General features: G+C 41.0%; 1 protein-coding gene across 6 annotated transcripts in view; it reads left to right on the forward strand.

The window, feature by feature from the left end:
• Positions 1 to 24,458, forward strand: part of ULK4 (unc-51 like kinase 4) — a 541,913-nt gene that overhangs the window by 58,041 nt on the left and 459,414 nt on the right. The gene's annotated exons all lie outside the window — the stretch shown is intronic.

Genomic DNA, 24,458 nt, shown 5'->3' on the forward strand with positions numbered 1-24,458 from the left:
TTCCAGGAGGAGAGATCCAAGCAAGCAGAAATGAAAAATAATAGGAGAAAATTTCACCCTGAGCTGAAGAAAGACTCACATCTTTAGATGAAAGGTTTTTCACCAAATGTCAGGCAAAACATTGAATAAAAAGAATGCACACGTAGACCCATCCTGGTGAAATTTGTAATTTCAAAGATAAAAATAAAACCTAAAACCCAGGTTATAAGCAAATAAAAGCAAATTAGACTTACGTTTAATTTTTCTGTAACACTAAAGGCTAGAAGATAAAGAATGGTGGAAATGGATCGACACTTAGGAGGTCATGTGATGTTAAATTTCTCTGTTACGTCCGTTGTACTGCCTGCTTGTGGGGACAGAAGACGTTTTCAGAAACTCAATCTGAATTTCACCAACATTTCTTAAAAAAAAATTTACTTGAGCAAGCTACTTGAGGAGCTGCCAGCTTCAACACCCCCTTTCCCACCCAAGTTTTAAGATAATGTAAAGGAGAAACAAATAAAAACAATGAATCTATTTAAATTTAAGTCTAAATAATAGCTGCTACTGTTGTTGTGAAATATAATCTGGAAAGAATGGATTCTTGAAAAAGACTGTAAATATACTTAAACAATTAATAGTAGCATGGAAGTAAATTCTACATTATTTTAGAGGGTCTGAAAAGGTAGGGGAGAAGGGAATGGAGAAGGAAATGGCAAGTTCTTTCTTGTTCTTTTACGAATTGAACATTTACAGAGTGCCTCTTGTGGGTATGGCCTGTGTTACTTTCAGTAAGACCATCGTTCCAGGCAAGTTCTTGTCTTGTTCTAGAAGGAATTCATAGATGCTGTTTTATTCTTGGCACTGATAATCCATTTCATTCTTGGCATTGATACTCTTATTCTTAACAAATATTTGTCAGTATCTGCATATGTACAGGGTGCTATCTAGGTGCTTATTTTATAAAAATAGATGGCAATCTCTCTTCTTGTGGAGCTTGTGTTCCAGTGTAAGGAGAGAGATAATAAACAAATAAATATATAAAATTCGGTGGTGATAAATTCAGTGGGAAAGATGTAGCAGGGTTTGGAAATGATGAGGTGGCAGCAGCAGTGGTTTAGAGATTGGCTGGTTGGGTAAGGCTGAGCAGAGACCTGAGGGAATAGTTCCCTCAGCTGGGGAAGAGCATTCCAGATGGGGAAGACACATGCACCCCAATGTTCATTGCAGCACTATTTACAATAGCCAGGATATGGAAGCAACCTAAATGTCCCTGAACAGAGGAATGGATAAAGAAGACATGGTACATATATACAATGGAATATTACTCAGCCATTAAAAGGAATGAAATTGGGTCATTTGTAGAGACATGGATGGACCTGGAGACTGTCATACAGAGTGAAGTAAGTCAGAAAGGGAAAAACAAATGTCGAATATTAACTCATATGTGTGGAATGTGAAAAGATTGGTATAGACGATCTTATTTACAAAGTGGAAATAGAGACGCAGATGTAGAGAACAAAAGTATGGATACCAAGGAGGAAAGGGTGGTGGTGGGATGAATTGGGAGATTGGGATTGATGTATATACACTATTGATACTATGTATAAAATAGATAACTAATGAGAACCTACTGTATAGCACAGGGAACTCTACTCAGTGCTCTGTGGTGACCTAAATGAGAAGGAAATCCAAAAAAGAGGGGATATATGTATACGTATAGCTGATTCACTTTGCGGTACAGTATACCGCAGTATTGTAAAGCAACTATACTCCAATAAAAATAAGTAAAAAGAAAAAAAAAAAGGACTGGGGATAGATAAGTGATTGGCACGTTTCGAGAAACAACAAGGAGGCGAGTGTAGCTGGAACTGAGCCCGACACAGCGATGGGAGATGAGGTTAGTGAGGTAGCCAGAGGCCAGGCCATCCAGAACCTTGTTATAAACCATGGTCAGAAGTTGGGGTTTTAGCCTGAATGAGATGGGAAGCCATTGGAGGATTTGGAGCAGAGGAGAGCCTTGGTGTGGCCCATGTTTGGAAAGGATCACTTTATTACAAGGACGGGACAAGGTGGAATCAGACCACTTTAGGGGGCTGTGGCAGTTCAGATGAGGGATGGTGGTGACTTGGACCAGGTTTGTAGTGGTGGAAAGAGTAAAAAAATGATTTTATTCTGGATACGTGTTTTTTGTTTTTGTTTTTTTTTTCCACAGATAGATTTTGAAGAGTGTTGCTAGATCTGCTGATTGCTGCGATATTTGAAGGCAGACTTTAATAACCAAGTCTGGCCAATATAAATTCTAGTATTCAATATGAAAAGTGCTGAGGCATCAGAAAAGCAAATCCAAAATGAAATTTCAAGACAGGCACCAGACTAGCAAAAATTAAAAAGCCTTAACAATCCTCAGTGTTGGTGAAAATACTGAGCAGGAGTGCTCACATGCTGCTGAGGAATGTAAATGGGCAGAGCCGCTCTGGAAAAGTGCTTGATCTCTGAAAGCTGAGCACATCACTACCCTGTAACCCAGGGTACCAAGTGACATGTACAGGAAAAGTGCATGATCTGGAAAAGTGCTTGATCTCTGAAAGCTGAGCACATCACTACTCTGTAACCCAGGGTACCAAGTGACATGTACAGGAAAAGTACATGATCTGGAAAAGTGCTTGATCTCTGAAAGCTGAGCACATCACTACCCTGTAACCCAGGGTACCAAGTGACATGTACAGGAATATATGTTGCCAGCATGATTTGTAACAGCCCGAGATTTGAAACAACCCACGTGTCTATCAACAGCAGAATCGACAAAGTATGTCACATTCACACAGTGGAACGCTAAATAGCATTGCAAATGAGTTCATCCTTCAGCACTGGGAAATACGCTGGGATGAATCTCACAGTCATAGATAGTTTTCCTAGACATCAGTAGGACATTCCCTGGGCAGGACTGATCTATATATTCAGGAATGTCCCGGGGCTGTGATGGCTCTTGTTTAGAGGGTCAGCTCCCCCTCGGTGCCAGAGGTGATGAGGGAGAGGGGTACATAGGTAGGAGTCATGGAAGGTCTGGAGGTGAGGGCTGCCTTGAGGCACAGAGTCTGGGGAGGACAGAACAGAGGGCAGGGCTGGAGCTGAGAGGCTGCCCAAGTCCTCGTGCTTGGGACTGCTGTGGCTCTGATGGGATAGTATATTCTGCCACAGGAACTGGGCAGGTCTGGGCAGAAGGCATCAGCCACCTCGGGTGATGTGCCCAGCTCACCCCCGGCTCCATGCCTGTGGCCTGGTCCCCCTGGAAATTGCTGCTGCTGCGGCTGTGGCTACTGGGAGCATTTGGCCCAGCAGTTCTTGAGCTGCACCTGTCCCCGTGCTCACTCGGGTTGAGTTCTGTGGCCAGTGCTTCCCTCTCTTCAGTACTCTGTGTTCTCAGAGTATTTCCCCAGCTCCTGTTGCTGTCCCTTATTAAACATTGCATTCCTGATGCTCCATTGAGAGGGGGAGGTGCGTGTTAATTCCTGAGGTCCTTGTATGCTCTGTTCCTTCACTTTTCCCTTTCTGGGTGTTTGCTGATGTTTTATTAATTTGAAATGGAACTTGGGAAAAATCGTACTTAATTTAAAAAAGCAAGTGTATATTTAACTACCTAGGAAACTTTTGAATTATGAATTAACATATACTATATTGTGAGTTATTTTCTGTTGGATAATGAGTTTACAGAATAACTTGAAATTGTGTCAGGTGGTCCTTTGTGATGCCATGTTTTTTTTTTTATTCTGTTACTACTTAACATTTTTTAGTTCTTTATTAATTCCTATGACCAATTGGCTGTAACAATTAAAACAGCCACTAGAGGGCGCACAAACACTGAAAACAAAGCTTTACAAGTTAAGAATTTATTTTACAACTTCGGGAAGGAGCAGGCTTGGCAGGTATTTGGTACTGTGTTCATCTTTTCCCTGTTTTTTGGAGTTTCTGCTGCATGAAATGTGGTTCCAGTCCATTGGCAATTATTACCATTTGAGATTAACGAAAGCCATGACAGCCTCTCCAGAACGATGCAGTCATTTCAGGAGATTTGGACTCCTCTGTGAGGCCCTATGATGAGCCTTAGGTTCAGAACTCTTGAGACCAGCTTTCTGTAACACATTTGTGTCTTCATACATAGTTTTTCAGTAAATCATTCATAAAATTTCAAGTGTGAGACGCGTTCTGATTTTTCCAGGTTTACTACCAGCAGACAATAAAAACCATGGTTGAAGATCCTGTAGGTATTTTAAAGGCATAGAATCTCATTTTATTTTATTTAAGTAATTTATTTTTTAAATTTTATTTTATTTTTTTATTGGAGTATAGTTGATATACAGTGTTGTGTCAGTTTCAGGTGTACAGTAAAGTGATTCAGTTATGCATACATATATATTCTTTTTCAGATTCTTTTCCCTCATAGGTTATTACAAAATATTAATGGTTTCCTGTGCTATACAGTAGGTCCTTGTTGGTTATCTATTTTATATATGGTAGTGTATATATATTAATCCCAAACTCCTAATTTATTCTCCCTCTCTTTTCCCTTTGGTAACCATAAGTTTGTTTTCTATGTCTGTGGGTTTATTTCTGTTTTGTATATAAGTTGATTTGTATCATTTTTCTTTTTTTTTTTAGATTCCACGTATAAGCGATACCATATGACATTTGTCTTTGGCTTACTTCACTTAGTATGATAATCTCTAGGTCTTTCCATGTTGCTGCAAATGGCATGATTTCATTCTTTTTTATAGAACCTTATTTTGAAGATAGATTTTATTCATTTTATTTATTTTTGGCTGTGTTAGGTCTTCGTTGCTGTGCGCGGGCTTTCTCTAGTTGCGGCGAGCGGGGGCTACTCTTTGTTGTGGTGCGCGTGCTTCTTACTGCGGTGGCTTCTCTTGTTACGGAGCATGGGCTCTAGGCACGCAGGCTTCAGTAGTTGTGGCACGTGGGCTCAGTAGTTGTGGCTCATGGGCTCTAGAGCGCAGGCTCAGTAGTTGTGGCGCACAGGCTTAGTTGCTCCACGGCATGTGGGATCTTCCCGGACCAGGGCTTTGAACCTGTGTCCCCTGCATTGGCAGGCGGATTCTTAACCACTGCACCACCAGGGAAGCCCTAGGACCTCATTTTATTATTCATCACTGTAATCCACAGTGCCGAGCCAGCCAAGTAACGTGTATTTCTGTTATTCAGTCAGTGTTAAAGGATTTAATAAATGATTACAAGAATGGTGGGAAAGTGTGGCAGTATAATTTGTTACAAAGAGACAGAAGAGATGGAGAAAAATCTATTTTACTACCCTTATGGTACAATTTAAGTCCCTTCCATCCTATTCTATCATCAATGGCTATAGAAAAGAGTTGGTCATGATCTGTTGTATATATTGAATATTTAGAAGCATTTATTCAATTCTTCTTTGTTGTTTCTACAGAAAAATATTGCCAGCTTCTTAAACTTTTCTTCCTCGATACCACATTTACCACCCTGTATTTGTTGTGGTTCTTATGTGTAATAATTTAAAATAAATATGATATTATCCTACATATATGTAGTCTTAAGTGTGCTGTGGATATATTTTACGAAATTGAATATAGAGCCTTAAAATTTAGAACTGGAAGGAATATTAATAGACACTCTAGTTTGATCCCTTCATTAAACATTTTTATTATGGAAAATGTCAACATACATAAAAGTAGACTGAAATAATGACCTATCACTTCCAACAATTATTAGAATTTTACCAATATTGTTTGTCTGTTGTCTTCTCTCTCTCTCACTCACCCTCCCTATCCCATTCCTTCTCTCTGTTCTCTTCCCTCTGTCTTCCCCCTCCTCCTTTCCCTTCCCCTTGCTGTAAGTTTTTTTTTTTTTTTTGGCTGTGCCACGTGGTGTGTGGGATCTTATTTCCCCAACCAGTGATTGAACCTGTGCCTCCTGCAGTGGAATTGTGGAGTCCTAACCACTGGGCTGTCAGGGAATTCCACCGCCACCTTGCTGTAGTATTTTTTAAAAAAATTCCAGACATCATATTATACTCTTAAATACTCTAGTACATATATCTAACAGAAAAAGTTTTTAAAAAATACAATCACAATACCATTATCACACCCAACAAAATCGATGGTGGTTTTTTAATATCATCTAATACCCAGTGTTCATGTTTTCTTGATGGTCTTATACGTGTCATTTTTTTTTTTTTTTTTTGCATCGCGTCTTAGTTGTGGCACGCGGGCTCTTTGTTGTGGCGCGTGGACTTCTCTCTAGTTGTGGCTCGTGGGCTCCAGAGCGAGCGGGCTCAGTAGTTACAGCACACAGGCTTAGTTGCCCCACGGCATGTGGGATCTTAGTTCCCTGACCAGGGATTGAACTTGCGTCCCCTGCATTGGAAGGCAGATTCTTAACCACTGGACCGGCAGGAAAGTCCCTCATACATGTCATTTTGTATTTTATCATTGAACCAGGATTGAAACAAGGTCCTATATTGCATTTAGATAACGTTGACTCTTAAGTCCCTTAATTTCAAACATTTTCCTATTATTTTTTAGTGCCATTGGTTTATCAAAGACAAATTGTCATTTGTTTTGGCCAAAGCTGGAATGTTGGAAACTTTCTTCTGTCCTTTTGGTGCCATGGTTCTCTCTCACCTGTATTTCCTGTGAACTGCTAGTTAGATGTTGAGCCTTGATTAGATTCAAGTTGCTTTATGGAGGAAGGGGTAGGAATTCTTCCTACCTGGTGCTGTGTGTTTCCTGTTGCCTCATAGGGAGATGTGTATAATAATGTCTGGTTGCCTCCTTATTACTGATGTTGTGATTGCTCACTGGCTTCAGGTGTGGTCAGCCCTATGATTATGAACTTTCCCATCACTCTCATACATAGTAGTTTTAGCATCCATTGATGATCATTGCTTAGTTGCATTAGTCCTTTAGGGTTGCAAAAATGATAATTCTCTCATTCTGTAATTCCTTTCTCATTTACAGCTGGGAGTTTTCCTTACATAAGAGCTTTCCCATATCAGCTAATTGGTTATCCTAAAATATAGTTTGTTTAGCAAAGGCAGGATAAATGATTGTTGCCCTTTATAGACCAATATTCAGGATAATAAGTTGGTGCCTTAGTAGTCTTAATCTGTCCAATGAGATTTTCTTTATATTAAGAAATTATGGATTTACATATGTATGTTTATTTCAGTCTGTTGCAGTCATTAGTCTTTTGGATGCTTAAGTTGTTCCATCTCAGGCCAATGGGAGCCCTTTCTAGTTAGCTCCTCTGTACTTTCTACATGAGCCTACTACTGTGTCTGATAACTTACTTGCTTTCTGTCAACAAGATTTCACTATTCTTGGGAAGAGTCAGCCCCAGTTCTGAAGTCAGTTCTGTAAGGAACCTTGTTTAATTTTAGCTGAAAAGGGTGCTTCGAGAATGCAGTCTGGGTAGGGGTGCTCACTGCTGCTGGGATTGTCGTTTCTTATAGAACTTTTCACGGGTGAGAGCTAGGAAATAGTTCTTAAAGAGAAAATCACAAGTTCATTCCAGTTCTATACTTCCAGTTCACATTTAAAATTATGGTTTTTACCTTTTTTTTTTAAATTAATTAATTTAGTTTTATATTTATTTTTGGCTGTGTTGGGTCTTCGTTTCTGTGCGAGGGCTTCCTCTAGTTGCGGCAAGTGGGGGCCACTCTTCATTGCAGTGTGCGGGCCTCTCACTATCGCGGCCTCTCTTGTTGCGGAGCACAGGCTCCAGAGGCGCAGGCTCAGTAGTTGTGGCTCACGGGCCTAGTTGCTCCGCGGCATGTGGGATCTTCCCAGACCAGAGCTCGAACCCGTGTCCCCTGCATTGGCAGGTGTATTCTCAACCACTGCACCACCAGGGAAGCCCTGGTTTTTACCTTTTTATTTAAAATTTTAATTTCTCATAAACTGAAAGTATTAGCTGCTAATGACATTAACATGCCTATTTTCTTTAACCTATAGTTTAGAATAAATAGTTTAAAAATAATAACCATGTTATTACTAATAGTAAAACTACAAAGTGCTGTTTAGGATATTTTTGTTTTGGTTTGGTTTTTTTTGGTCCTAGGGATACAATCCACTAGGTGATGTATACAGTCAAAATACTGAGTTTTCAGGTCAATTCAAATAATTCTTCACTTTGTACTTCTGTCACCAGTATGATATATAATTATATATATTTTTCAAATTGTATTACATATTTTGGCATTAGAGATTTAGGGATTGCTTTGTGCTTTCTTTTTGGATCAAAGATGGTAATGCTTTTTTTTTTACTGAAGAGTTACAGATATACAGAAATGTGTATAAAACATAAATTTCATGCTCACTGAATTGTCACAATGTGAAAACCCAGGGAGCTGCCACTGGTTCAAGACATAGAATATTGCCAGCTCACCAGCACACCCCTTGTGCCCTGTCTCGATCACTAGTCTCTCCCTTTGCTCTAAAGGTATCCACTACCATACCGTCTGGTATTGTGATTATTTTGCCTGTTTTTGAATTTTATTTAAATTGAATCATATGATGTTTTCTTTGGTATCTGGCTTATTTTGTTACATGTCATGTGTGTGAAATTCATCCTTGTTTTAGGTGTCTGTAGTTCCTTTTCATTACAGTATCACACCACTAGTGATGGACATTTGGGTTGTTTGCCATATTTGGCTATTATAAATAAATCTTGTAAAAACATTTTGATGCACTTATGTGAACTTTCTGTTAGATAAACCTAGGAGTTAGAATTGCTAGGTCATAGGGTATGTGTATGTTCAACTTTAGAGGGTAATCTAAACTGTTTTCCAAAACAGTTGTATAAACTTAAAATCCTTCACCAATGAAGGAGAATTTTCAGTGATTTGTATTCTCATTAATACTTGGTTTTGGTATAAAATCACGTTAAATTAGTATCTACCAAGTTCTTTATTTTTAACATATTTTTAACATGAATGAGTATTGAATTGGTTATATGATATCTATAGAGGTGATTGTACAGGTTTTATTCCTACCTCTGTTAATAGGTGGATTATATCAATGGCAATCCTAAAATTAAACCACCCTAGCATTTTTCAAAGTAACTCTACTTGGGTCATGATGTATTAACATCTCTATAATGCACTGTTGGATTCTTTTTGCTAATGTTTCTTCTGGATTTGTCTCCCCATTTTCCCCCCCCATGACATTGAGTTCTTGAAAAGCCCAAGCCAGTTGTCTTGTAGAATGTTCCACATTTGTCTACTTGCTTTTTCTTGGTATCATGAAACTTGATTTTCTAGTCCCTACGTTTCCTATAAACTGTACGTTAGGTCTAGAGGCTTGATTAGATTCAGGTTAAAGTTTTTTTTTTTGTAAGACTATATCATAGGTGATGTTGGGTGCTTCATATTTCATCATATCAGGAAGCATATGGTGTTTGTACCCGATTAATTGTACTTACTTGGATCACTTGATTAAAGAGGTGATGTCATATATCTCCATTGTGAAGTTACATCTTTTTTCTTTGCATTGTCACTTTTAGTGCCAAGTTAAGTATACAATAAGAAAATAATTTGAAAAGTTATATGGATTGTAACTTGCTTGTTTTAACCTTTTTCTAAATTGAAATGCATAATTTTAGTTAGTTCATGACATATTAATCAATGTATTAGCTGTCGTTAATTGCCATTGCGATTTTCTCATTTCATTTTCAATAGATTAATTTACTAAGTTCATTGTGCTATGCAACATTATTATTGCCATTGCTGTTTTGAAATTCATCTAATTTTCAAACTTACTTTGCTTTTTATGTCCTAATTTTGTTTTTTGGTAGGATAATCACATCTTGTGACTTAGTTGCTCAAAAGATGAAATCTTCTCTGAATTCTTGATTTAAGAATATTGACACTCTGTTATTCAGCCTTCTACTGAATTGGTTTTAGACTTGAACTTTATGTTAAGCAGTAGATATATGGTGATTTGAAGCATTATTCAACTTAGTTTTCTCTGAACGTTGTGTACTTGTGGAACTCTAAACACAGGACATGATGAACTGTATTTAGGGACAGTTGGCTGTTCTGGCATCTGTTTTAGAGGTTGTGGTGTAGCGTGCTCCACTTTGGGCTCTTGTTCTCTATTAAGCTGCACAATTGCACCACTTCCTCCGCTGTCCTGGTGCCTTGCATGCTGTAGCTTTTCATTACTGCAACAACTGCACATGGCAAGCTCAGTCATGGTCCTTATTTTCCACAGTCCTCATTTCCAACTTATAGCTTTTTTGAAGAACAAATGATACTTGTTGCACTTTGGGGGATGTACATATTTTATGTACATAAATGAAATTGTTTTGGGGAATGTACATATTTTATGTACATAAATGAACTTGTTTTTATGTAGAGTTTTCCCCATGTAGCGTTTATTATGCTTTTTTCTAATTATAAAATAACGTATGGTTTTCTTTTTTAAAAAATATTCCATTTATGTATTTATTTGGCTGAGCCGGGTCTTAGTTGTGGCACACGGGGTCTTTAGGTGCGGCATGATCTAGTTCCCTGACCAGGGATCAAACCCTGGCCCCCTGCATTGGGAGCACGGAGTCTTAGCCACTGGACCACAAGGGAAATCTTTGGTTTTCTAATTATGACAACTTAGCTACTTAGATTACCTGGGAATCCTCCCAAATATCTAGAACTGCAGGATAAAATGTAACAAAAAGATTTGTAAAATACTTAGATGCACAAGAAAGGGAAATTCTCAAAAGTCAGAAATGGGGAGCTGCAATCTGAAATGGTAAGACTTTGAAGCTGTCTGAGGCAGGGTAGGGTGGTGGTTATTGCTGTTAATTTTGAGATCTGGTAGAACCTAAGAATAGTAGATGAGGCCTTAGGTTCCCCAGTGGCAGTTAGTTGGAACTAAGACTCTTGAAGACCTATCCCTGTAGTAAAAGGGGAATTTTGCAGTGAGAATAAAAAAAGGAGCAATCCTTTTATCTACACTGGGAGATAACAAGCAAGCTTGTTGATTTTATCGTCAGCTCTAGAAAGGTTAAAAAAAGTTTTCATATAAGTTTGTAACCACAGTTTTTCGAGTTTCATTAATGTTTGGAGTATGCATTTATACTTCTTCCCAACTGAGAAATTAACATAAAAATCAGACCTGGGTTGGAGTTCTGGTAATGGTTGAGAAGCTTCTGCCAATAATGATAATGAATCTGGACAGAATACAAAAACGGAAGTAGGTAGAAGCTAGAGGGGACACACAACTTGAAAGAAAGGAAGCTGTGTGAGCTGTGTTTTTAACTGGCTTATCTTCAGGCAGGTGCTCTGAGTTCACACAGGGGAACAGAGTTCAAGTAGAACCCAACAGTCTTCCTGGATCAAGGAACTGAGTCCCACCACTTAACTTGGTGGGACTTGACCTCCAAACTCTATCTCCCCAGCACTGAGCAACTGTTGAAATTTCTGCTCCTCTTTGACCTCTCACCCACTGCTTTCTGCTGGGGTCCAGGGAGTTTCACTCAACACACACACACAACCTCCAAGTTAGCCAAGGACCTCAGAAACTTTTGGAAAATTTTCAACAATTTTCCCATCAAAATTTTTTTCTATCTCATTCTATATTTTATGTGTATATTATGTTGTATGTATACATTGTATGTGTTTTTGCATTGTATGTGAAATAGGTAATGTTGATTTAAGGTGAAATGTGATTACTTAACAGATGCTGTTGTAACCTGAAGAGTATCCAGTAAAAAAGTAAACAAAGAGCTATAGCTAATTTGGTCAGTAGAAGAAATGAAATGCAATTCTAAATTAATACTCAATGAAAAATAAGTCGGGAAAGGAGGATTAAAGGGAGAAAGATCAAATGGGACAAATAGAAAGCAAATAGCAAGATGATAGACTTAAACCATACCACATTAATAATTACATTAAAGTTCAGTGGCTTAGATGATTGAGTCAAAAGGCACAGATTGTCATACTGAATTAGAAAGAGAAGCCTAGCTATATGCAGTTACATAAGCCATACTTTAAACATGAAGATAGACTAACAACATGGAAAAAGATATACCGTGGAAACACTGATAACAAGAAAGCCGCATGGCTATGTTAATAACAAAGTATATACTAAGGGAGTAACACTAGAGATAAAGATGGGTGTTTCATAATGAGAATTTCAATTGATTAGAAAACATTAACAATCCTGAATTTGTAGGCACCAACTAAGAGCACTTTGAAGTAAATGAAGGGAAAATTGACAGAACTAAAATAACAGACAAATCTGTTATTACTGTTGGGTAATTTTTAAACAAGCAAGACAAAGTCAGAACACAGAAGATTTGAATGATAGGAATGAAATTGAAATAACTGACGTTTATAGAATACTAATTTGAACAACTGTAAAATATTTACATTCATTTAAAATGCACACTGAATATTCACTAAGACCATATTGTCAGCCATAAAACATATCTTAACAACAAAGGATTAAAATCGTTTAGAGTATATTCTCTGATGACGATGGAATTTAGAAGTTGATAAGAGGAAATCTAGAAAATCCCTCAAATATTTAGAAATTAAGCAAAATACTTTTAAGTAACTCATGTTTTTTTTTTTGTCTCTTTTTTCATCAGTTTCATGATTTATTTATTTTTATTGAAGTATAGTTGATTGACACTGTTGTGTTTCAGGTGTACAGCACAGTGATTCAGTTATACATAATATATATCTATTCTTTGTCAGATTCTCTTCTCTTATAGGTTATTACAAAATATTGAGTACAATTCCCCGTGCTGTATTGGTCCTTGTTGGTTATCTATTTTATATGTGGGAGTGTATATATGCTAGTCCCAGACTCCTAAATTATCCCCCGCCGCTTTCCCCTTTGGTAACCATAAGTTTGTTTTCTATGTCTGTGGGTCTATTTCTGTTTGCAAATAAGTTCATTTGTATCTTTTTTTTTTAGTTCCATGTATGAGCGATATATCTGTCTTTCACTTAGTATGATCATCTCTAGGTCCATCTCTGTTGCTGCAAATGGCATTATTTCATTCTTTTTTTTTATGGCTGAGTAATATTCCATTGTATACACATTCCACATCTTCTTTATCCATTCTTCTGTTGATGGACATTTAGGTAGTTTCCATGTCTTGGCTATTGTAAGCAGTGCTGCAGTGAATTGTAATAGTGCTGCATGTGTCTTTTCAAATTAGTTTTCTCCAGATACACGCCCAGGAGTGGGATTGCTGGATCATATTGGTAACTCTAATTTTAGTTTTTCAAGGACCCTCCATACTCTCCTCCATAGTGGCTGCACCAGTTTACATTCCCACCAACAGTAACTCATGTGTTAATGAAAAACTCTCAAGAGGATTTAGGTAAATTTTAAACTGGATGATAATGGACGCCTAACACGTCAAGAATTTTGTGATGCTGTTAAAGTGGGAGTGAGAGGGAAATAGTCCATAGCTTTAAATGCTCAGAGTAGGGCACTACCTATGAAAAGCCTAACGCATATCCCAGTTGCCTGGAAGGTTTGTTAGAATGCAGATTGTTGGACCTCACCTACAGAGTTTCTCATTCAGTAGGTCTGGAGTGGGGCACAATAATTTGTATCTTAATAAATTCCTAGGGCTTCCCTGGTGATGCAGTGGTTGAGAATCTGCCTGCCAATGCAGGGGACACGGATTCGAGCCCTGGTCTGGGAAGATCCCACATGCCGCGGAGCAACTCGGCCCGTGAGCCACAATTACTGAGCCTGTGCGTCTGGAGCCTGTGCTCCGCAACAAGAGAGGCCGCGATAGTGAGAGGCCCGCGCACCGCGATGAAGAGCGGCCCCCGCTCGCCGCAACTAGAGAAAGCCCTCGCACAGAAACGAAGACCCAACACAGCCATAAATAAATAAATAAATTTATAAAAAACAAAAGCAAGATAAATTCCTAGATGACCTTGTACTGCTGCTGGTTCCAGGACTGTACTTTGAGAACCACTATATGAGAAATCAAGAATGTTCTAAGTTCCAGTTTAAGAAGTTTAGGGCTTCCCTGGTGGCGCAGTGGTTAAGAATCCACCTGCCAATGCAGGGGACATGGGTTCGAGCCCTGGTCTGGGAAGATCCCACATGCCGCAGAGCAACTAAGCCTGTGCGCCACAACTACTGAGCCTGTGTGCCACAACTACCGAAGCCCACGCACCTAGAGCCCATGCTCTGCAACAAGAGAAGCCACTGCAATGAGAAGACCGTGCACCACAATGAAGAGTAGCCCCAGCTCACCGCAACTAGAGAAAGTCCGCGTGCAGCAACAAAGACCCAATGCAGCCAAAAATAAATAAAATAAATAAATTTATTAAAAAATAAAGTTTAGGAAAAGGAAAGCAAATTCAACCCAGTGCAATTAAAATAAAGGAAATACTAAAAAAGAGCTGAAATCAATGAACCGGAAAAGTAACAGTATATAAAAACCAGTAAAACCGATAGTTCATATGTTGATAACTTAAACTTATTAAACTTGTAGCCAAATTGATCAAAAGAAAATAAAGAGAAAATACAAATAAGCCACGTCAGGACTAAAAGGGAGACAGCAAGGGAGTAGATCCAACACTCAGGGTACTAAGGGGGTAATCTGAATAGCTTTATGCCTACTTACTTGACAACTTAAATGGACAAGTTGTCCGAATAACACAACTTTCTGGAACTGATAGAAGACAGAAAAATTTGGAGAACCCTACGTCTGTGAATACATTAATAAAAAACCTTCCGCCCCAAACAGCTCTGGGCTTCTATGAGTTCACTGGTGAATTCAACCCCCAACCCGCCCATATATTAGTGTGTGTGTGTATATACACATATGTAACAGTATATACATTGATATATGTTTATATTTACTCAACATCACATTTACTTAGCTTTATGAGAAGGTACGAGACAGGCAACATAGCATGAATGATAACAGGGTAATTGGCCTTAAATCAGAAGGGACACAATTCACTGTCACAGGAAGAAAGGATTAATAAATGGAGGTGGAGTGGGGGGTATGATTTGGTGGTGGGAGAATGAGGTATCTTGTATCTAATGGCTTCTGACAATGGAGTACCTCAAGGTCACCACCAGAAAGAGGTGGAGGAGAAGATATGAAGTTGTCATTTCAGAGAATGGGAAAGAGAATAAAGCTGCACAGAAACCAAGTTTGGTTTGTTTCACCTTAAATTTTTTATCACAATCTGCCTAGTTGTGTGATGTTCTCCAGAAGATAGTTGGGTTTTTAATCAAGGGAAGACTTGAGTCTGTTGAGGGGAGAGAGTGGTCATTTCCAAACCCTCTTGCCTAAGGCCTTACAGTTTTAGGTCTTTTCTGTTCAGACCCCAGTCTGTGTAGGAAAGCATGTAAAGAAAGACTGTGAGAAGGTGGTGGGATCATTGGCTTGGATGTTTAAAGGAATATTGCTGAAGGGCTTTGAATAAGGAAGCGTGAGAGAGGTGTGAGTGAAGGTGAGAGGGTGTCTGAATTGGAGAAGTATTGGGGATACTGTGAGGGTTCCGGGTGTGACTGTGGATGAGTCGGGGTAGAGGAACAGGTCAAGGGACCAAGTGATGAGCTCAAGGGACTGTTGTGTGGTCAGGGTTCCAGTGTGTCTCCCATAGGGACATCCACTTGGCTGAAAGTGAGGACAGGAGTATAGGTGGGGAGGAAGGAGGTGAGCCAGGAAGGAGCCCGTGTCCTCAGTGCACAAGAAGCATGAGCAGGGAGGTCAGTAGCCAAGGGCACTGAGGAGAGGACAGTGTGAGAAGATGATGCGAGACTCAGGATCACAGGTCCTTGGTCAGGACAGAGGGTTGGAGAGTGTCAGCAGGAGTGAGGAGGAACGCAGCCTCACCTAGCCTCAGAATACACTTTGAGTTCGGCTCAGGATGCTTGCTGCCTCGGGGGGCAATGCTATAGAGAGACGTAGGTTTTCCACCGAAATCTCAGGGAAAACGATCTCTCTCTTCTCTGGATAAAGTGCTATTGATAAATTTGGCCCACCATAAGGACTTGCTTAACAACAGTGCCGCCTGTGTGAGGGTTTGTGTTACAGCCAAACACAGAGCGCTAGTCAAAATGTTGCCGGTGGGAAGAGCTCTTCATGAATTAGTTAACCATGTTTTTGTGAATACTTTTCTTTCTAAAACCTGCATTTGAGCAGGATTTTCTTGTTGATGGTCATTTGTGAAAATGGTGCTAGGTGCTTTCCTGAAAAAACTACCTCTGCCTTGTTGGGCTTATATTTCCCCCCTTTTCACAGGTATCAAGTGGCCCCGCAGGGTGCTTTGTACCCCACTACTGCCTCAGTGTAGCATCTTCAGTAGTTTCTGTGCTGAGAGGCTGTAAGACGCCGTCTTTCACACCAGGCACTGCGTGACTGTTTCTGGCTTGTTTGAGGGCCTGAGCTGGGACTGATTCTCATTTATAATTCTTCCTCATTGTTAGTTTCAGTGAATTTGCCCTTGTACCTTTCTGCTAAACAAACTTCTTTTTCTGTTACTTTTTGGACAGCATGAGAGACAAATTTGTTAAATAATAAAGCAAGGGTTGAATAATATTCATACGTTTGTGTAGAACGAAGTGAAACGTTCTGGGTTTGTTATATTAAGCCATGATGCTGAAGTGCGTATCGTTTGGGGAATTGCCGTATTTGAATCACTTTTGCATACAAATTAAACATCTCACATCAAAGAATATTTAAAAGGCACGCTTCGTAATTTCTTATAATGATAGAATTCATTTAATTTCTTACCTGACATCTTGTAGAACAATTTTCAGCCTCTGTGTTTTCTGCTCTGACTAATTTTTATGCTCATTTTACCTGGGCTATGAACATACCTTTGTTATAATATTTTTAGAACAGCAGTTGTGAGGCTTACATATTTGAATGTGATATAATTTAGTAATCCTTGGGAACCTAGCAAAGCATCACATTTAATTTTCTGTTAGATGAAAGAAACATGGGAAGAGAACTGGTGATGGAAAGAATTGGAGAGAACACACAATCAGAGCTGATTCCTGAAGCAGAAAAATGCAATTTAAAAATGAGCTTCCCTTATATTTCTATTTGAGGAGTGTTGAAAAGATGACATTAAGAATATAGTGACAAGTAAATAATACTAGTTGTATATAGCAAGCTCAGAACTACAGTATTGGAGCTATGTCTTTGTGCCATAACTTTTAAATTATTATACATCGAAAAGAATTTTAATAAAGGACGATGGTAACTTGACCCCTTAAGAAAACATTTATGTCGTGAGCATGATTGTATTCTGCTCTTCCCAAGTAAAATGTCATTTAACCCTCAATAAATAAATATGTGTGTGTACCTATCTATCTATCTATCTATCTATCTATCTATCTATCTATCTATCTATCTATCTATCTATCTATCCTTTGCCCCCCAGTAGATGCTTACATTAGATACAGAAGAGGGGACCTGCCACCGTGTGGCCATACCTGGAATATATGTCTGGCTTGGTTTCTTCTGCCTGGAATGGCCTCTTCCTCCGTCTGTGTCAGGTTTAGTTTGTGGTCGCCAGAAGGAAGCAGAGAAGAGTGGAAAGAGGGTATGTGCATCTCTTTCTGGTATGGCTGCCAAGAGCTGTGACTGTAGTACCCTATGTTGGTAAAAAGACACGTGTTACGACAGCATTCCTGTTCTCGTCACCGTAGGTAGATTCTCGCTCGAGGTCTCTGCAGGCTGCCAGTGTCTACTTTGCACCCCTCTCCTTTGCCTCTGCCACCCAGTTGCCATCCGTGTACATCGATGCTTGATGAGTAGTCAAGAAGTGGGATTCAGAGGCTGATTCTCTGATACTGAGATGACATATGAATTCTGTGTCCCTGGTGATTCCAGCAGTTTCTTTCCCTTTTTAAAAAATTTGAGTAAAACTAACTCCAAACTATAAAACCAGTAGTTTGTGAAGGCTTAAAAGGCTGTTGCTCAAAATGAAACCTGCCAACTTATTCATTGGTCAGCCTAAGTGTACAATATGGGGTTCCACTACTCTTTTCCAAGGAGGAAAGGATGAATCCAGCTATTGGGGTGAACCTGTCATTTTCAGTATTAACTGATTTCACAAGGTGATAAGGAAAAACTGGAAAGTGAGGCTTTTCAAAGGGGACTATCATTCACCCTCCCTAACCTGTGGCACACTCAAATTGGGATAATTCAATGATGGTTTATTTACAAAGGGGTGATTGAGTACAAGGGATGGTGCCATTTTCCAGGGCTGGTAATAGTAGAATTGTTCTTACCTTTCGGTCCCAAAAGAATAAGTGGTTTGGGGAATTCCCTGGCGGCCCAGCGGTTAGGACTTGGCACTTTCACTGCTGTGGCCTGGGTTCAATCCCTGGCCAGGGAACTAGGATCCCGAATGCTGTGTTGTGGTGTGACCAAACAAACAAACAAACAAAAAAAAAGAAAAAGAAAAAGTGGGTTGGGATGAATGTGGTTCCTGGAGCCCAGAAGGAGATGCGTTTGGGAGGCTGATTGAAAGGGGCAGGACCATGGATGGTGGAGTTGGCACAAGTGCAGGGGCAAGGATGGCCGATCCATTCCTTGGAATGGGCATCTCTTCCTGTGAGGGCACAGTGCTGTCCCCTCCATGATCAGAGGGTTCCAGTGTAGTCACCCAGCTGCTGGCTGGCCGGCCGGGCCCTCCGGGGAATGGAGCTGTATCATGGCTCAGTACTGGCCTCTGTTCGTGGCAGGCTGGGCACCCGGCAGTGGCAGTAGCCAGGTCAGCCTTGGGGAGCAGAAGCCCATGTTGTGGAGCCTGTGCATTGCCTCCGTCCTCGCCCCCATGTTCTTTGTACGTGGCCTCGTTGAGCGAGCACCAGGGTAGCTGGTGAAAGATGCTGCCTGGCATCCGCGGGATAGTTCTGCTCTTCCAGCTGGCTGGTGATGCCCTCTTGTGGGCATTTATATGGCTGGGCTGTGAATGTCTTTACACTCTGTTCCCATTCCAAGAGCCCATCTATACCTCTCTCCCCCAGACTTTTTTTTTTTTTTTAGTACAGTTGTTTTCTTTCTAAGTATTGACCCCCCTGGCAAGCCTGTTAACTACTGCTTTCTGAGTTGGTACAGATGCATCCCTAAGTCCATCTCTGTCTGGGCAGTGCATGTACATTTACCATAAACGAAGTTCTGCCCACTCAGAGGATTTCCTTTCACCGTTGTCCTTCTGGGCCACCTTTGGGTGGGATTGCACGGAAGTGCCATCCACTTTGTACTGGTGCCGACGTACCATGCAGATCCCTGTGTGCACCAGGTCTATTTGTGCTTTTTCGTCCTGGCAGGGAGGAAGTGTAGAACTCCCTAGAAAGTCACGGGCATGGGCTGAGGAAGGGAGGGGCAGCTGAGCAGTGGCAGGCAGCAGATACCGTGAGAGTCTGAGCTGCCTGCATATGGAATGTGAATGAGTGAGTCTGCTTGGCTTGGGCTCATACGGACCTTTTCAATTTTAAAATAAAATGCTACCGTGCATAACCAATTTTACGGTAACATCCAGTTCATGATGGGCAGATCAGGTCCCGAAGTACCCGGAGGCAGGCATTCAGTCTCAGCCAGGGCCCAGCAACAAGCCAGGAGTGGCTTTTCAAATGGAGAATGGCGGTTGGCAGAGGGGAGGGCAAGACTTATTCCAAAATCTGGGGCATCTGTGCTATGATTCTGCTACAGGGGCTTGCCACGGGCTTTCTATAGCATCCCTTTCTGCCACAGTCAGTTCTGACAGCGATACGTCTGCTGGGTCTGGTAGACAAGCTTGGACCTGCTGCAGAACTCCTTCTTGGGCCCCTCTCAAAACTGGCAGCCTTATCAATGATCACTAAATGGTTGGAGCCTCTAAAATCCAGATGGGCTCACTAATCATTGGACCTCCTAATCTTGGTGGGTAGGGCCAGGTGTAGCAAATTCTGTCTCACTTTAGAAGGAATGTAATCACATGCTCCAAGACCACTGGATTCCTAGGAACTTCACCAATGTTAATAGACCGTGAACTTTTGGCAGGATTTATCTCCTGCCCTCTGGCATGCAAGTTAGGACGCTGCTCACCAGGTCCAGTTAGCAGAATATCATCGGTGTAATGGAATAGCATGTTGTCCCTCAGAGTATCAAGATGATCAGGGTCCCTCTGGACTGTATTATGACAGAGTGGGAGACTTGATATAGGGGCAATGCAGCAAGTAGAAACAACTTCTGATTTTTTTTTTTTTTTTTTTTTTTTTTTACTGATTGGAATAGAAAAGAAAGCATACCAAGTGCCAGGGGCTGTATTGATTTGCTTCTGTAAAGATGCCATATCTGAAATTGCAGCTACAATCAGCACCGTCATCTGATTAGATTTGCAAAAGCTGTAGTCATTCTTCATGACCCAAGTGGCTTCTGCACTGGCCTAACAGGAAGTTAAATGGCCATGTGGTAGAAATCACTGCCCCAACACCTCTCAAGACTTTAATGGCACTGATCCCTAATCGTTGATCTCCATGGATATGATTTGCTTTTGGTTTACTGTCATCAGGTGGGCAGGCAGGGTAGGTGTTCTAGTTCTAGTTGCTGCCCCTTTGGTCCTTCCTACTCTAAATAGGGATCTGTTGTGGGAATCCTGCTAATTAGTATCTTTTTTCACTGTATGTTCTAGGGCTAGGAAAATAACCAGGGCTAGGTGTGTGGGCCCACTGGACAGATGTGAGATGGATTTGGTTAAGACTCCACGCAGCCCCTGGCCTTAATAAGCTCCTCCTCTGACTCCTGGAGTATAGTGGCACCTTAGGGCTTCAGAGATCAACCCTCGTTCAGAGCCAGTATCTAATAAGTTCAGAGAGTCTGAGCATTTCCTTTTCCCCAGTGCTCAGTCATGGTAAATGGCTGAGGACCCTCTGGGGAAGCAGAGTGCTGGGACAGATTCACAGCACTTACCTGTGGCCAATTTGTAGGCGTCTCTTTCCAGGGGACTTCAGCTTAGTCCAGGAGTTCTGGGTCTGTGAACCAGCTTGGGCGTGGGATCTGGATAAGAGGCTGTGAGTCCTTGATTCGGGGATTTTTGTTAGGTCTCTGCCCAAATAGACCCAGACATTTTCTTACTATATGCCAAGTATCACCTTTGTAGGCTGATTTGATGGTCAGTTTACCACTCTCTCAGATTCTAATGGGTCAGAATACTCTGATCACCAAATTGCCCTGTGACTCACTGTGGCACTTGTGCAGTTAAGTGCTGCCATTGGTATCTGCTATCCCTATATTCCTTTGCTCCCTTTGTGATCAGAGAACCCAATTCCATCGTCAGTGTGTCTTCCCACTGTCATTTCTGACCTATAAAGGATCCCGCTGCAGAGCTGCTCAGAGACGCTGGTGCCCCCCCGCCCCCAACCAAGGCATGTTTCTTAGGCCCTCCCGGGAAGGGTGGTTTAGGGGGATGGCTGGGCAGATTGCACTTTGCAGAACCATTCCAATGTTTCCAGTTCCCTGAGCTTTCAGACTCTGTCCTCTGTAGCAGTGGTTCTCAACTTTAGTGGCTCATAAGAATTCCCGGGGGGCTTTAAAAATTCTCATGTCCAGGCTGTACCCAGACGAGTTAAACCAGAATCTCTGGGGTTGGATGCAGATAGCTGTAGTTTTTAAAGCTTCACAGGTGATTCGGATGTGCAGACACTGGAGTCCCGCAGTAGTGATTCTCAGTGTGGTTGAGGCCATCAGCATTAGCATCTCTTGGCAGCTCGTTAGAGTTGCACATTCTTAGTGCCCGCCCCAGGCCCACTGCATGAGAAGCTCTGAGGGCAGGGCCCAGCATTCTGTGTTTTTACAGATTCTTCAGTGATTCCGTTGCATACTAAAATTTGAGAACCAGTGCTCTGCAGTATGCTGGTGAAATCCTAGTGTTTTGACCTCATTAATTAAAGGCCATCATTAAGGCCACATTTCAGTTGGTCAAACTAGGAAACTCCCAGGTGTTTGAACCTCTGGCCTCCAAGGTGAGAGGCATTGTGACTGTGAGCTGCAGACCTGCTTTTTTTTAAAAAATTAATTTATTTTGTTTATTTTTGGCTGCGTTGGGTCTTTGTTGCTGAGCACGAGCTTTCTCTAGTTGCACTGAGAGGGGGCTACTCTTCGTTGTGGTGCGCAGGCTTCTCATTGCGGTGGCTTCTCTTGTTGTGGAGCACGGGCTCTAGGCACGCGGGCTTCAGTAGTTGTGGCACATGGGCTCAGTAGTTGTGGTGCACAGGCTCTAGAGTGCAGCCTCGGTAGTTGCAGCGCACGGGCTTAGTTGCCCCTCGGCATGTGGGATCTTTCCGGACCAGGGCTCGAACCCCTGTCCCCTGCATTAGCAGGTGGATCCTTAACCACTGTGCCACCAGGGAAGCCCTGCAGACCTGCTTTGTTTTGATTCTCAGGGAAGATTTTTTTTTTTCCCCCACCGCTTCATTCAGTACCAAGGTCTTGAAGTTCCTTACTGCCCTCTCTTGCAGGCTGGTTCACTTCTTATTCGTACATCCTTGGGGTACCAACTTAATGTGAATGGTTTCATATGTGATAGCACACCATGGGTAAGCCCTAGAGTTTGTGTCTTGTTCCATTTCAAAAGGTCATTTCAAGGTCACAAAGATTCACCCACATGCCTGCAGGGTTAAAGTGTCTTGAATGCTTACCTATTTCTTTTTTTTTCTTGTTTTCTCTCTGTTTGAATATTTTTTAAGTTTCTGTCTTTGAGATTTCCTTAATTTCTTGCCAGTTCAGCTATGCATTTTATAAAGGTATTTAGAAATATTTTATCTGGCATTTTACAATTACTTTCCATGGGAGGAATCTTTAGGATATTTTGTCTGCCATCTGCCAGAAATGGACAAAAGAATTTTAATGATTAATCAGGTTTTGAACTACAGATTTATTACAGATTTATTGCAGTTTGACATTGAATTTCTTAACCTGTATGGCAAGATTTATCAGCATACTTCTCATTCACAGCTTTTCTGGTGATTGGTGCTTTGCGACACTGGTGTCAGTTCCATGATATAAATGTTGATGGCATATCTTAGCTGCCACACAAATGATCTTCTTCTACCCTAAGATATGGGTGCAGTAGTTTACTGACTTGTTTTGTCAGTGATTATTTTAAAATGGGAAAACTTCATCATTCCTATGTATAATTAGAGTGGTCTCTGTGAATCGGATGATGAGCGTTCTGTCTCAGTCAGGATATGACTAGCTAATGATATGGTAATGGAGACCATCAAAATCTCAGAGGCTTAAAATTCTCTTGCTGCAGGCGTAGGTGGCTCTGAGGGCAGCTGACCTCAGCATTCCAGGCTGCTTCCAGCTCATGTGGCATCTCCATTCAGCAGGATGCTTTCATGTTTCCTGGGGCAGGGGAATAGAGTAGGGAAAATTGCACGTAGGTGCACATACATCATTTCTACCCAGCCAATTGGTCAGAACTACTCACATGGCCCCACCCAACTCCAGGGGAGCTGGGAAGTATTTTTGTGTGTTCAGGAAGGGAGGGGAACTGGACAGCGCAAGTACTGTTCACCGCTTTTGCAGGTTGACTCTGCCTAACTTAAGCATAAAGGGTATTTATTAGGGGAAATGAGCAAGGTCAGAGACTCCAAGAGGAGGTCTGGAACAGTCAGGACCTGGGAGCTCCAGAGGGCCTTTGGAGCAGGACCCTCTTGGAGTCTTGCTTGGGGACCATTGCTAGAAGGAATGAGTGAACTTCAGCTGTTCCTTTATTCTCTGTCACTCTACTCAAGGTTCAGATTTCTGAGCAAGAGCCTTGGATGTGGGAGGAAAGATGTTTCTGAAGGGAGCCAGGAGCCCTTGCAGGTTCCATGTTTGGAGGGCTTCCCACACAGTGCCTGCTTTGTCATCCCACAGAACAAGCACAGTACAGGAGAGGTATTTCTTCAAAAGGAAGTTGGGTGATGTTAGGAAGAGGGATTGGGTGACTGTTGACCAAAAAAATGACACATTCTTTTTTTTTTTTTTTTTATGACACATTCTTTTGCAGTTGAAATTTGTTGACATCTAATTAAAAAAAAATAAATCCAGGAACTTGATAAAGTTTGTGTACCTACTGCTTCCAAACTTTTTCTACGGCTGCAAAAGACTGAGAAATCTACTATGCATTTTATTTGCTTTTCCTAACAGTTCATAATCTTTAAGAGAAAAAAATCCACCAGTTACAGGTTGTTTGTTTACATTTAGGCCTTGACAGGGAAGTGACAAGATAGCAGTCCTTACTTCTTCTCCCTGATTATTTACTTTTAGGAGTTCGATGTCAGTTTGAACGTAGTTACCCAATTAACATGCAGAGAATTCGGGATTAAAGTTACATCCATAGACGCTATTTTTTTTTTAAACATCTTTATTGGAGTATAATTGCTTTACAATGTTGTGTTAGTTTCTGCTGTATAACAAAGAGAATCAGCTATATGTATACATATATCCCC

The sequence above is a fragment of the Balaenoptera musculus genome, chromosome 11, assembly GCF_009873245.2.
Source record: "Balaenoptera musculus isolate JJ_BM4_2016_0621 chromosome 11, mBalMus1.pri.v3, whole genome shotgun sequence".
Classification (NCBI taxonomy): Eukaryota; Metazoa; Chordata; class Mammalia; order Artiodactyla; family Balaenopteridae; genus Balaenoptera; species Balaenoptera musculus.